We start from the raw sequence: 8,763 nt of genomic DNA, 5'->3' as shown, positions 1-8,763 counted from the left end.
TATTTTCTGAAAATATTTAAGGAAATTGGAAATGTAATTTGATTAGAACGTGTTGGTATCGGGCCCGTATTTTGGTTCCGGCGCCCGGTACAGGTCTTATATATGATTTAAGCACTGTCTGTAAAGTTTGGTTGAAAACGGACGTCGTTTGACGTATTTCTGACTTAAAATGGAAAGATTGATGTTTTATGAAATTTGGAAGAAATCATGGATTTTGAGGCTTAATTCGATGTATATGATGTTATTTTGGCGATTCGATCACACGGATAAGTCCGTAGGATATTTTTGAGGTTGTGTGGATATTTGGTTTGGAGCCCCGAGGGCTCGGGTGAGTTTTGGATAGGCCACAAATGCATTTTTAACCTTTGAGAAAATCTGGTATCATCAATTCTGCAATTTTCGCATTTGCGAAGCAGGTCTCGCAAATGCGAGCCTGTCATCGCAAATGCGAAGGAGGGGAATCCTACAACTGGGTCGCAAATGCGACCATTAGGTCCGCAAATGCAAAGTTGAGCCTGTCGCAAATGCGACGTTTTGGCTCGCAAATGCGAAGCTTGGTACATCGCAAATGCGAAGCTTGGTACATCGCAAATGCGACATCTTTGTCGCAAATGCGAAGTCCTCATTTTTGTTCAGTGTTCGCAAATGCGAACTTCAGTTCGCAATTCCCATGGCAGGTCGGGGTTCGCAATTGCGAACCCCAGTTTGCATTTCCCACATCTGCAACCTGCATTTTTCATACTTAGTCGATTTTAAGACATTTTTCACCCCATTTTCAAAACACAACTCCTTTGCGCGATTTTTCAAGAACCAACCTTCTTCCAAATTATTTGTAAGTTGATTTTTACTCATTTCTTTCAATCATTAACATCATTTAACATGTTTTCAACTTCAAATCAAAGATTTTCAGGGGAGAAATTGGGGGTTTTGGGTAGGACCTAGGTTTTTCTAAAATTGGGGATTTGGACCTCAATTTGAGGTCCGATTTCAAAACAAATCACATATTTGGGTTCGTGTGGGAATGGGTAGTCGGGTTTTGGTTCGAACCTCGGGTTTTGACCACGTGGGCCCGGGGGCGATTTTGGGATTTTTGGGAAAAACTTTGGAAAATTCATTTTTATGCATTCAAATTGATTCATTTAGTGTTTATTAATGTAATTAAGTAATTTGTGATTGTGGCGGAATCGAGGGGTGAAGCCATATTTGAGACTTGAGTTGAATTCAGAGCATCGAAGTAAGTGTTCGGTTTAACCTTAGCTTGAGGGATTGGGAGTTGAGTCATATTTGTTATGTGTTTCTTGTGGAGTACGGCGTATAGGCATGGTGACGAGTATCTATACGCCGGTGTCGAGCATGACCGTGAGTCTTAAATTGACATTTATTGCATTCTCGAATGATACTATGGATGAAACAGTGAATAGACTTGTGTTGTTGAGCAAGGTTTAGCTTATTTTTGTGAAAGTTGATTATGAGTTAGAAATGGTGATAATAGAAATGCTAAATTCGAATTGAGATTGGTTATAGCTGGTTCTCCCTTGACGGGATGAGTATACTTGTACTGTTGAGTTCCCTTGCCGGGATAGAGTATTTTTATGATTGATCCTCTACCGAGGTTTGTGGTTATGATTATGATAAGCTATGCATATTTGGAACAGGTTGCGCGCCGTAACATAATCTATATTGGATCGGGTTGCACGTCGCAACATAAATTTGATTGGATCGGGTTGCACGCCGCAACAGGTATATGTTATAATTATTGAATCGGGTTGCGCGCCGCAACAGTTATAATTAAACGTATGGATCGGGTTGCACGCCGCAATAGTTATAGTTAAAGTACGGATCGGGTTGCGCGCCGCAACAGTAGTGCTATCATATGGTTTTAGATATTGTACTGTTCCTTCAAGTGTTATTCAATTTCTGCTAAGTTGAACTGTTTCCCCGAGGCATGTACCCCCTCCCTTATAACTGCTCATTACTTGTTTATTTTTCTGCAATATACTATATAACTGCACAGATTTCTCTGGAGTCTGGTACTAGCCTCGTCACTACCTCGCCGGGGTTAGGTTAGACACTTACCAGCACATGGGGTCGGTTGTGCTGATGCTACACTCTGTGCTCTTTTGAACAGATCCAGGTGTTGGATAGCAGCTGCAGTAGCACGGGAGTTAGCCTTCAGTCCAGCGAGACACCGAGGTAGCCTTGCAGGCGTCCGCAGTCCAGGCGTCTCTTCTATCTTTTATTTCAGTCTGTTATCTCATATATTTCGAGACAAACAGTTATATTTTCTTTCAAACGGTTGTATTTAGCACTCCTAGTAGTTCGTGAGTATGTGACACCAGTTCTTGGGTAGAGGTTTATGTTGAGTTTCGCATTATTGTTCAGATTCTTTAATTTAAGACTTCCACTTATTTACTTTATTCCATTGTTTTCATGATATTACCGATAATTGTTAAAAGAAGTAAATTGATTAATGCTAAAGGTAGTTAAGGGTTGGCTTGCCTAGCTCTCATCAGTAGGCGCCATCACGACTCTTGAGGGTGGGAAATCCGAGTCGTGACAAGTTGGTATCAGAGCTCTAGGTTACATAGGTCTCACAACTCACGGACAAGCTTAGTAGAGTCTGAGGGATCGGTACGAAGACGTCTGTATTTATCCACCAGAGGCTACCGAGTTAGGAAAAGTTTCACATTTGTTCTTTCTTGTCGTGCGGTTTGGTTTCTCAACGCTAATTGAATTTCTACTTTGTTCTTTCGCAGATGGCGAGAACACGCGCTTCCTCATCTTCTGATTAGCAGTCCGAGCCCCAGGCAGCTCCCACTAGGGGCAGAGGATGAGGCCGAGGCCGTGCTAGAGGCTGAGGCAGGGGCGGGGCTCAGCCCCGAGCAGTAGCACCAGTGGCGGAGCCTCAGGTTGACTTTGACGAGGAGGTTTCGGCCCCAGCCCCAGCAGTTTCGGTGGGCCCAACTCAGGTCCCAGAGGGGTTTATTGCTACCCCAGTTCTTCAGGACGCTCTGGTCCGATTGGTGGGTCTCATGGAGAGTGTTACCCGAGCAGGCTTGCTTCCTGTAGCACCAGCCGTCTCTCAGGCTGGAGGAGGGGCCCAGACTCCTGCTACTTGTACTCCAGAGCAAGGAGCTCCCCCGATTCGGACTCCAGCAGTTCAGCCAGTTGGAGCAGCTCAGCCGGATGTGGTAGCCCAGGCCGGTGATGGGGCAGTTGTGTCTGCCGATGCTTTATGGAGGTTGGATAGGTTCACCAAGCTCTTCACTACTACTTTCAGCGGTGCATCTACCGAGGATCCTCAAGATTATTTGGACAGCTGCCATGAGGTTCTTCGGAACATGGGTATTGTTGAGACCAATGGGGTTGATTTCGCTACATTCCGGTTGTCTGGATCCGCCAAGACTTGGTGGAGGGATTATTGTTTAGCTAGACCAGCAGGATCTCCAGCCTTGACCTGGGATCAGTTCACACATTTATTTCCGGAGAAGTTTCTCCCTATTACACAGCGAGAGGCCTATCAGAGGCAGTTCGAGCGTCTCCAGCAGGGATCCATGACAGTCACCCAGTACGAGACCAGGTTTATTGATTTGGCTCGCCATGCTCTTGTTATACTTCCCACTGAGAGGGAGAGAGTGAGACGGTTTATTGATGGACTCATTCAGTCTATTCGTCTCCAGATGGCTAGAGAGGCTGGGGTGATATATCCTTTCAGGAGGCGGCCAATGTGGCCCGGAGGATTGAGATGGTATTGTCACAAGGGGGTGGTCATAGGGCAGACAAGAGACCCCGTCAGTCAGGCCGATTCAGTGGTGCCTCGTCTGGAGGCAGAGATTCGTATGATAGGGGTCATCCTCCTAGGCCCTTTCAGTCGGCTCTTCAGGTTTCTCACGGTGCTTCTGGTAGCCGTGGTCCTCAGACGCAGTATTCCGATCAGCAGTCCTTCAGTGCACCACCAGCACCTATTAGTGCACCACTACTTCAGAGTTTCCAGGGTGGTCATTCAGGTCGAAGGGTCCCCAGCAGCCGAGGGCTTGTTTTACTTGTGGTGACACGGGTCACATTTCTAGGTTTTGCCCTCGCGTGCCAGTGGCTCTCAGCATTAGGGTTCTCGTGCCATGGTTCAGGCACCAGGTGTTCCATAGCCTTCCCAGCCAGCTAGGGGTGGGGGTAGAGGTGCTAGAGGTAGAGGTAGAGGTCCTAGAGGTGGAGCTCAGGCCGCTAGAGGTGGAGGCCAGCCAGCAGCAGGCCGACCCAGAGAGGTAGATCAGAGTGGTGGGGCCCAGCCCCGATGTTATGCTCTTCAGGCCAGGCCCGAGGCTGAGGCTTCAGATGCAGTTATTACAGGCACGGTTCTGGTTTGTGATAGAGATGCTTCAGTGTTGTTTGATCCGGGGTCTACGTATTCGTATGTGTCATCCTATTTTGCCTCGTATTTGATCATGCCTAGTGATGCATTGGGTATTCCTGTTTATGTGTCTATACCGGTGGGTGACTCTATTGTGGTTGATCGAGTCCATCGTTCTTGTGTTGTGGTGATTGGGGGTCTGGAGACTCGTGTAGATCTGTTGCTTTTAGATATGGTCGACTTTGATATTATATTGGGGATGGACTGGTTATCACCCTATCACGCTATCTTGGACTGTCATGCCAAGACTGTGACCTTAGCTTTACCGGGTATGCCTCGTTTGGAGTGGAGAGGGACTCCTGGTCATTCTACCCGCAGTGTTATATCGTATGTGAAGGCTCGGCGTATGGTCGAGAAGGGGTGTTTGGCCTATTTAGCCTATGTTCGTGATTCCAGTGCTGAGGCTCCCTTTATTGATTCTGTGCCCGTTGTTTGTGAGTTCCCTGATGTTTTTCCTTCAGACCTGCCGGGTATGCCACCCGACAGGGATATTGATTTCTGCATTGATCTGGTTCCGGGCACTCAGCCCATTTCTATCCCGCCATATCGTATGGCCCCGCCGGAGTTGAAGGAGTTAAAGGAACAGTTGCAGGATTTGCTTGAGAAGGGTTTCATTAGACCTAGTGTCTCACCTTGGGGTGCGTCGGTGTTATTTGTCAAGAAGAAGGATGGGTCAATGAGAATGTGTATTGATTACCGGCAATTGAACAAGGTTACAGTCAAGAATAAGTATCCGCTGCCGAGGATTGATGATTTGTTCGACCAGCTTCAGGGTGCCAGGGTATTTTCCAAGATTGACTTGCGATCTGGCTACCATCAGTTGAGGATTAGGGCATCCGATGTCCCTAAGACAGCCTTCCGCACTCGGTACGGGAACTATAAGTTCTTGGTTATGTCATTCGGGTTGACAAATGCCCCAGCAGCTTTTATGGACTTGATGAACCGAGTGTTCAGGCCTTATTTGGACTCATTCGTGATAGTTTTCATTGATGATATATTGATTATACTCCCGCAGCCAGGAGGAGCACGAGCAGCACCTTAGAGTGGTTCTTCAGACTCTGAGGGATAGTCAGCTATATGCTAAGTTCTCGAAGTGTGAATTCTGGTTGGGTTCAGTTGCATTTCTGGGTCATGTTGTATCAGCAGAGGGTATTCAGGTGGACCCAAAGAAGATTGAGGCAGTCAAGAACTGGCCTAGACCAGCATCAGCTACAGAGATTCGGAGTTTCTTGGGGTTGGCAGGCTACTATCGACGGTTCGTGGAGGGGTTTTCATCTATTGCAGCCCCGATAACCAGATTGACCCAAAAGGGTGCCCAGTTCAAATGGTCGGATGAGTGCGAGGTGAGCTTTCAGAAGCTCAAGATAGCTCTGACTATGGCACCGGTGTTGGTTTTGCCCAAAGGTTCAGGGCCTTATACAGTCTATTGTGATGCTTCCCGTGTTGGGCTTGGAGCAGTGTTGATGCAGGATGGCAAAGTCATTGCCTATGCTTCGAGGCAGTTGAAGATTCATGAGAAGAACTATCCGGTTCATGATTTGGAGTTGGCAGCCATAGTTCACGCATTGAAGATTTGGAGGCATTATCTGTATGGCGTGGCATGTGAGGTGTTCACGGATCACAAGAGTCTTCAGTACTTGTTCAAGCAAAAGGAGTTGAATTTGAGGCAGAGGAGGTGGTTGGATTTATTGAAGGATTATTATATCACCATCTTATATCACCCGGGAAGGGCCAATGTGGTGGCTGATGCTTTGAGTAGGAAGTCAGCTAGTATGGGCAGTCTTGCTTATATTCCGGTCGGTGAGAGGCCGCTTGCCTTGGATGTTCAGGCTTTAGCCAGTCAGTTCGTGAGACTGGATGTTTTGGAGCCCAGTCGTGTGTTAGCTTACACGGTCGCTCGTTCTTCATTATTGGAGTGTATCCGTGATCGGCAGTATGATGATCCCCATTTGTGTGTCCTTAGAGACACGGTGCAGTGCGGAGGTGCCAGGCAGGTTACCTTGGATGACGATGGAGTTTTGAGATTGCAGGGTCGAGTATGTGTGCCTAATGTGGATGGGCTCCGAGAGTTGATATTGGAGAAGGCCCATAGCTCCCGGTACTCTATTCATCCGGGCGCCGCGAAGATGTATCAGGATTTGCGACAGCATTATCGGTAGCGTAGAATGAAGAAGGATATCGTAGCATATGTGGCTCGTTGTTTGAATTGTCAGCAGGTTAAGTACGAGCATCAGAGGCCTGGTGGTTTATTTCAGAGGATTGAGCTTCCCGAGTGGAAGTGGGAGCGGATTACTATGGATTTTGTTACTGGACTTCCGTTGACTCGGAAGAAGTTCGATGCAGTATGGGTCATTGTTGATAGGCTGACCAAGTCAGCGCATTTCATTCCTGTGGCAGTCTCCTATTCATCCGAGAGATTAGCTGAGATTTATACCTGGGAGATCGTTCGCCTTCATGGTGTGCCGGCATCTATCATTTCGGATCGGGGTACGCAGTTTACCTCGCGCTTCTGGAGAGTAGTTCAGCGAGAGTTGGGTACACGGGTTGAGTTGAGCACAGCATTTCACCCCCAGACGGACGGGCAGTCTGAGCGGACTATTCAGATTTTGGAGGACCTGCTCCGAGCTTGTGTTATTGACTTTGGAGGTTCGTGGGATCAGTTCTTGCCTTTAGCGGAGTTTGCCTACAACAACAGCTACCAGTCGAGCATCCAGATGGCTCCTTATGAGGCTTTATATGGTAGGCGGTGTCGGTCTCCGGTTGGATGGTTTGAGCTGGGAGAGGCTCGGTTGTTGGGTACGGATCTGGTTCAGGAGGCCTTGGACAAGGTCTAGATCATTCAGGATAGGCTTCATTCAGCTCAGTCTAGGCAAAAGAGTTATGTAGACCGCAAGGTTAGAGATGTGGCATTTATGGTTGGTGAGCGGGTATTGCTCCGAGTGTCGCCTATGAAAGGCGTGATGAGGTTTGAGAAGAAGAGCAAGCTTAGCCCTAGGTTCATTGGTACGTTTGAGATTCTTGATCGAGTGGGAGAGGTGGCTTATAGACTTGCTTTGCCGCTGAGCTTATCAGTCGTGCATCCAGTGTTTCATGTGTCCATGATTTGGAGGTATCACGGCGATCCAGCCCACGTGTTAGATTTCAGCACTGTCCAGTTGGACAAGGACTTGTCTTATGAGGAGGAGCCGGTAGCTATTCTAGACCGGCAGGTTCGTTAGTTGAGATCCAAGAGATTTCCTTTTGTTCGTGTTCAGTGGAGAGGTCAGCCCCCTGAGGCATCGACCTGGGAGTCCGAGTCTGATATGCGGAGCCGTTATCCTCATCTTTTCTCCGACTCAGGTACTTCTTTCTTTTGTCTGTTCGAGGACGAACGGTTGTTTTAGAGGTGGAGAATGTGACGACCCAAAGGGCCATCACCTGTTTTCTTACCCATTCTGTGCTTCCGAGGCCTTGAAAACCTCATTTATAATCGCTTCGTTTTGCGTGCTCAGTCCGGGCGCATAGCCGGAAAGCTTAAATATGAAATTCTGTGAAATATGCTAAATTTTTGTGTTAAAATGAATAAATTTGACTTCGGTCAACATTTTGGGTAAACGGACCCGGACCCGTGATTTGACGGTCCCGGAGGGTCCGTAGGAAAATATGGGACTTGGGCGTATGCCCGGAATCGAATTCCGAGGTCCCAAGCCCGAGGAATGAATTTTTGAGTAAAATTATTTTCTGAAAAATATTTAAGGAAATTGGAAATGTAATTTGATTAGAACGTGTTGGTATCGGGCTCGTATTTTGGTTCCGGGGCCCGGTACAGGTCTTATATATGGTTTAAGCACTGTCTATAAAGTTTGGTTGAAAACGGACGTCGTTTGACGTATTTCGGACTTAAAATGGAAAGTTTGATGTTTTATGAAATTTGGAAGAAATCATGGATTTTGAGGCTTAATTGGATGTATATGATGTTATTTTGGCGATTCGATCACACGGATAAGTCCGTAGGATATTTTTGAGGTTGTGTGGATATTTGGTTTGGAGCCCCGAGGGCTCGGGTGAGTTTTGGATAGGCCACGAATGCATTTTTTACCTTTGAGAAAATCTGGTATCACCAGTTCTGCAATTTTCGCATTTGCGAAGCAGGTCTCGCAAATGCGAGCCTGTCATCGCAAATGGGAAGGAGGGGAATCCTGCAGCTGGGTCGCAAATGCGACCATTGGGTCCACAAATGCGAAGTTGAGCCTGTCGCAAATGCGACGTTTTGGCTCGCAAACGCGAAGCTTGGTACATCGCAAATGCGACATCTTTGTCGCAAATGCGAAGTCCTCATTTTTGTTTAGTGTTCACAATTCCCATGGCAGGTCGGG

The 8,763-nt window shown here is 47.2% G+C and overlaps 1 pseudogene; it reads left to right on the top strand.

The window, feature by feature from the left end:
* LOC109224643 lies at positions 5,091-5,511 on the top strand (annotated as a pseudogene).

The sequence above is a fragment of the Nicotiana attenuata genome, chromosome 3 (genome assembly GCF_001879085.1).
Source record: "Nicotiana attenuata strain UT chromosome 3, NIATTr2, whole genome shotgun sequence".
NCBI lineage: Eukaryota > Viridiplantae > Streptophyta > Magnoliopsida > Solanales > Solanaceae > Nicotiana > Nicotiana attenuata.
The sequence above is the reverse complement of the archived record's forward strand: the minus strand, read 5'-3'. Positions and strand labels throughout refer to the sequence as shown.